The 6,376-nt window shown below is 45.5% G+C and overlaps 1 pseudogene across 1 annotated transcript; it reads left to right on the plus strand.

Annotated features, from left to right (window-relative positions):
- The first annotated feature begins 251 nt into the window (after positions 1-251).
- LOC100217262 (uncharacterized) lies at positions 252-5,458 on the plus strand (annotated as a pseudogene). The gene is made up of 4 exons (NR_156016.1): positions 252-1,036; positions 1,127-1,221; positions 4,089-4,233; positions 5,217-5,458. The product of NR_156016.1 is annotated as an uncharacterized protein (transcript).
- Positions 5,459-6,376: the final 918 nt, after the last annotated feature.

Genomic DNA, 6,376 nt, shown 5'->3' on the forward strand with positions numbered 1-6,376 from the left:
GAAATCAAATTAGACTCTCGGTCGAATTAATCGCTCAATCATCCGTTCGTCCGAACTCTATTTCGCTCTATTTTTCCGTAGCGACGAACTCCGCGAGAGCATTTTTATTCCGGAAAATAAATTAGCGCAGCCCGATAACGTGTTTTGGGCCAAGCCCATTCCAGCCCAACCCAGCCCATTTGGCCCACAAAGAAAACCCTAACCCTAGGGCTGCTTCTATAAATAGAGGTGTTCACTTGGCAACTTTTGCACTCCCACCCCTAGCCGCCCAAACCAGCCCTCTTCTTTCCTCCTTCTCCTACACGATAGAACAGCAGGCGTCAGCTTCTTCCTCCCTGGTTCCCCACGGCGGCCAGCAGGGAGCAAGCCAGCAGCCATGGCGTCCATCCCTCCTCCCTCAACACTGGCCCACAGGCGCCCAGGCAAGCTTTCCCCGTGGCGCTCGCTCCCTATAGGCGAGCAGCAGCACCCCCTTCTCAGCGCAGGGAGCAGCAGCTCCTTTCCTCCATGGCCATGGCGCCCCCTTTTTCTCTTCCCTGCCGCGGCCAGGAAACGCCTAGGCCCTCGCCTCTCTGTTCCACGCGCCATTTCTACCTCTCCAGCGAGCTGCTCTCCGGATCGTCGCTTCCCCTGCTACCTGTGGCCTCGCCCAGATCCGGCCATGGCCGCTCCCATCGACAACCGAGCTCATTTTCTGTAGCCGGCCATTCGCTTTGCCCCCATGGTCATGTGCAGCGAGCTCTATTTCCCAGCGCTCTCGCTTGCTCGACGGAATGCCGCAACGCGAAGCAACCATGGGATCCCATCCGTGTCGCTTGCGCCGACCCGGAACTGCGCAGTGCCCAGTCGGTGCTTGCTATGTGCTCAATAAAATGCGCAGCAAGCCACGCGTCGTCGATTTCCTACAGCAGCCCCGGCATCTCCGCGCACTGCCGGCTCGCTGTTTTATAAAGCGCAGTGAACAGCACGCCGTCGACACTCGCCGGGTGTTTGCTGTTTTTGCGCAACCCCATCCGCGACGCCGTCGGAACCCGTGGTGAGAAAACCCTCGCTGCCCTTGCTGCTATTATATTTTTATTTTTGTGCTCGGTAAAACTGTTGAACGGTTGTGTGTGTCTAATCGCAGCTAGCTGTCAATGCCATTCGTCGCGCACGCGTGTTCGATACAAGACCGGTCGGGTGAACCACGTGCTTGCACAACCCAAATCCGATCCCGTTCAGGTTGATTGATTTATAGTTTATATTATGTATGATTTGGTTGAAGTCAGACAGTGCATGTATATGTGTGGATGTGTGTAAAACGTTTCGGTCATACGCATTGGTAGGAGCACATTTGCGGTTGGAGAACAAGAAGTTGTTTGATGTGTGCGATTTGTAGTTTGTCTAAATACGTTTTGGTCGATGTGGTGTGTATTGGTGTTTGAATATATATGGTTGCGATGATTCATTTAGGTGTCACGAGGATGGTTCGTGGATGGTATTAATCGTTTGTTAAAATACTTCGTCATAAAGCAGTGTGTTAGTCGTGGTAAATCTAATAAAGCGTAAAGCATGTGGTGGTTTCCGCTGTCGGCTAATGAGTTAGTCTATGTAAATATATTTTATGTATTCATCATGGTGTAGGTTAGAGTGGGTTGAAAATATAAATTATGTCACATATGATTAAGTGTTTCAAAGGCGAATGTACGAATAGTCAGTTGGTGTTTCACTCGTCTAATCGCTAAGTGTTGTCATAAATAATTGCGCTAAAAATTGGTTATAAGAATGCAGTGGTCACGAGGTGTGTTTGGATGTGACAAGTAGATTGGAAGTGTGGGGTCTGTCGAAGCACTGTGATGTCGAACGTGTATATCGAAGTGCATTGTGGTGGTAATTGCGTTAAGTTAATCGGTAGTGTCTCGAGTGCACGCCATGATATGGTTGTATGCGAGACAGGGTAAAATAAAGTGTGCTCGACATAAATGTTTCGTCGTTGTAGGTAGAAATTGTCCCGGCTTAAGTAGAGAGGTGATGACATGCCGTAAGTAGTCATCACTTCCTCTATAATTATAAGTCGAGTCTATGCGCGTTAGGCGTTCCGTAAATTGTGCTTCGCAAATAAGTGTATGATTGTGTTTATGACTTGAATAGATGTCTTCGAGTGAACTAATAGGTTCCTAAGGCAGTTATGTGTAAGGTGTTTATAGTGACGCTTTATCCCGAAAGGTGTTAAGTCTGCGCATAAATAAGAGATGAGTGTTTTTGTGTAGTGTGGATTGATTTTGAGTGCATGTGTCGCAAGAAATGCATTAGTGCGCATATAGGCGATGAATGAGTGTGATGAAATGGTGACATGCCTTTGTAGTCATCATGTCATCTGTTGTTAACCCAACTGAAGGTCGTAGAGAAAGGTCGATTACCTGTGTGTTATTATTGTCGCCTTGAGGTTCTATATGAAATGAAATGTGAAGTAGTAGTGCTCATGTGTTGTCTAATTTAAAATGCAAATTGTTGGATGATTATTGTGGTGAATGCGTTGATTAGTTGGGTATGGTAGTTCTAGATCGCGAAATAACTTGTATAAAAATTAGCAAGTCTACTTGTTAGTCCTCATTTAAATAATTCAACTCTAACGAATGGTAAAATGTTAGAATAGTTCAAGTACTTAGAACGCGGCAATTCTTGAATTGTATAGGAGCTGAAATCTATTAATTTCTGTTTTGGGCTGCACGTACTGTTTTCGGTGTGCTGTATGTTTGATGAACTAAATTGTGTTTTCTGTAGATATGTGCTATAGAAAAGTGGTAGATAACTTTATTATCTTGCTGGTGTTAAAATTTGACAGCCATAGGTCTGACAGTTTAGGAGTTATGCTGTTTACAAATTCAGTGACTGAATCTGTCCAAATTCTGTACAGATTTCAGAAACTGTATTGTTTGTTCAATTTAATGTTGCAATCTGTTCATGGTCGTTATAAGAAAGTTGTAGATGCTTTTCTGATCTTGCTTGTGTTAAAATTTCATAACTACAGGCCTGATAGTTTAAGAGTTATGAATTTTACAAACTGGTTACTGTGTTCTGTCCACCGTCAGAACAGATTTCGAAAACTGTAATAATTGGTTTAGTTAAACCTGGAATCACTTCTTGGCGATTATAAAAGTTGTGTAGTACTTTTGCTAAGCTTTTCAAAAAGTCTTAGATCACTCTTTTTGGTGGTCTAAAGCTTAAGTTATGAATGTTTCAAATGTGGCGACTGAATCTGTCCAATTCTGGACAGCACAGCCTTCATCGCGTATTCTACCCTTGATACATATTAAACCAGCCAGGGATGTTTATAAATAATTTGTAGAACATTTAATTAGCTTTCTAGAAAGTCTAAGATCACTTTATTTGGATGTCTGAATCTTCAGTTATGAATTTTTAAAGTCATACTCTGAATCTGTCCAAATCTGGACAGCGCTGTTGTATTAGCACGTTTTGACCTTGCTAAGTGTTGAATCATGTTGTGATGAAAATACCAAAGTTGTAGTTCACTTTTTAAGCTTTCCAGAAAGTCCTAGTTTGATATTTTTGGACTAATAATTAAAGAGTTATGATTAAAACAAGTGACTGCTGTATTGCTGTCCAAAAATTCTGCTTGTGCTTATTTAGTGTTAGTTCACCCTTTTGGCTAAAAATGGTTGGTTAGCACTAAATTAATGTAGATTTGCCATGACTAAGCTTAATACTGCACGTGTGTCATGTTTTGTATGTTTCTTGCTGTAGTTGATTGTGATATAGAATTTACATAGCCGTTGATGCCTGTCATCGGTTAAACTTGTGTTGGATGCTTTTGTGTGATAAATAGAAGAACTAATGAAAAGCCGTAGCAAATTAAATAAACGCTTGTACTTATGGGGTCGTATTTGTGTTGCGTAAGTATACGAAATGTTTGTCGTCTTTTAGTGGTGTTAACATTGTGCGCTCGATGATAGGTAGTTAGCTAACGCTAGTGTGTGTGGTTGCTTGTGATGTCTCGCTACTTAGTGTTTAATTCGCTAGCGTGTACTTAAATTATCTTGTGACATATTTCATCATATTCATACATATGCATCCTGCATCTCATTTAGGACCGAGAGATGACGATCGTGCAAGTGATGTGGTGCCAACAACAAGATGCAGTTGGTGGACGACCTGAAGGATGGACTTAACCAGTGGATGCTCGCCGAGCGAGTACCCTCCCCCAACAAACACTATCAAAGTGTCAAATTAAAGGCAAGCCCCGGTTTTATGCATAACCGTTTATATATGCTATTTTACTACACTTAATGTTTGTAGGCTTGTACTGTGCACTTAAGTGTAGGAGTTGACTGAAATCCTAGTTGCATGAACTCAGGATTCCTGTTGAGATGGATACTAGTATGCTAGGTCGATTAGCTGCTTTGCTAATTAGGGATCTCGGTAGAAGTCGAGTGATTTTTCTAGCACTTGCGCGAGGTCAGGAATTGGTTGTACCCACTTTCATATCATATGGATGATTGGTCTGTGGACACGGATCCATGGGGATACGTGGTCTACGAGATGAAATTGGAATAAGGATTAACGTGCGGATACCTGTGTCAAGCGTTTGAACGTACTAAACACATACCGAGAAATATGGTAAATCGGTAAGCCTAGTACCTGATTGAACCTGCCCGCAGACATATCCCCTCACGCGACCTGAGACGAGGTCTCCCATTCCGGTTATGGTGGGTACAAGTGCGGTCACTGCACGACGGCCAGTCGGGGTCAGTGGGGCATTGTACGCCAAGGCGGTGAGCCCTGATCTGTTGCCAGGGAATCGATGGGGACGGTTGATATGTGTGGGGACGGAGTGCCCCTGCATGTCGTGTGTTTAGGTTTACCTTGCAAGGATAAAAACTCGATTCGAATCGTCTGCTTCTCGCAGCTAATGAGACTGCTTGATCCATTGTACTGCATTGAGTAATAAGTGGAAATGAGGTGACTGACAAAAGATGTTGTTTGATAAAAATGCTTGATATCATGTATGATTAGCTAGGTACACATCTAGTCAAAAAGGATCATACTAAAACTTGAAAAGCTAAAACTTGATTTTAGACTCAGCTAGTGCTTTTGGCAAACCAAACCCCTCAGCCAAACAGCTGCATGTCTAGAGGTAGAGGAGTAGACTCCTCACACCGGGTAAGTCTAGCTGAGTATTAGTATACTCAGCCTTGCTTGTGGCATAATTTTTGCAGGTACCTCCTTGCTTTAGTTGATGGTGTGACTTGGCCTTCGTCCCTACCACCGGGACAGACGGTCGAGTGGGTTATTGCTTCCGCAGGAGAGGACCAGGAGGAGTAGCGTGGCCAGGCTTCGCCATGTTACTCGGTTTTCTCCGTTAGTTATTTCCGCTGCATTAAAATTTATGGTTATTATTTCTGAAACTCCGATAATGTAATCACTGATTATACTTATTAAATTTGTGGCATTATGTTTTATTGTATTTCTCTGTGCCTCACCTTCGAGTGAGCTAGTGGTATTCGATCCTGGTAAGTGGCTTTATCGGACTAGATCCGAGGGACTGACGGGTTATTCCTGTTTAAGTGTGTTGCTGCCCTTAAGGGTGCGACTTGGGCACTTAAGCTGGAATAATTCGGGCGGTTCCGCCATAGGTCGGCCGGGCCAACGGTCGTCCGCGCGATCTGCGCGGGACACGTGGCCGAGCCAACGGCTAGAAGGGGGCACCGGGCTGTCCGGTGTGCACCGGACATGTCCGGTGCGCCAACGGCTCTCTGGCGGCCAACGGTCGGCTGTGCCGTTTAAGGAAAGAAATCGGGCACCGGACAGTGTCCGGTGTGCACCGGACTGTCCGGTGCACCAGTCGATAGAAGGCAAGATCAGCCTTCCAGATTTGCTCTCAACGGCTCCTAGCTGCCTTGGGGCTATAAAAGGGACCCCTAGGCGCATGGAGGAGTATACCAAGCATTCCTACAACATTCTTAAGCACCAAGACATCGATTTCGCGCATCTGGTTCATTGTGATAGCATCTAGAGCTCTTGTTGAGTTGTGAACTCATTGAGTGGTGTTGCGAGCTCTTGTTGCGACTTGTGTGCGTGTTGGGGCGAAGGCATAGCCGCCACCCTCCGCTCGAAGTCCTCGCAGGTGCCGCTGGTCCGACGAAGACAAAACGGGCAGGGACACCCTTCGCCCGGTACGACGCCAGACGAAGGCCTGCGACGAGGTCCTCCCACCGTGCGGCCTCGTCCAGTTCGGAGGCCCACGTACGATCCGGCCCATTGTAACGGGCCCTGCGCGGTCGCTGTGTGCTACGGGCCTCATTTGTAAAGGCATTCCTATAATTACGGTCTGTAACCCTGCTTTATGGGAATATTCTGGGGATAACCTGGGTAGCTG

Source organism: Zea mays, chromosome 1 (assembly GCF_902167145.1).
Source record: "Zea mays cultivar B73 chromosome 1, Zm-B73-REFERENCE-NAM-5.0, whole genome shotgun sequence".
NCBI classification, from domain to species: Eukaryota; Viridiplantae; Streptophyta; class Magnoliopsida; order Poales; family Poaceae; genus Zea; species Zea mays.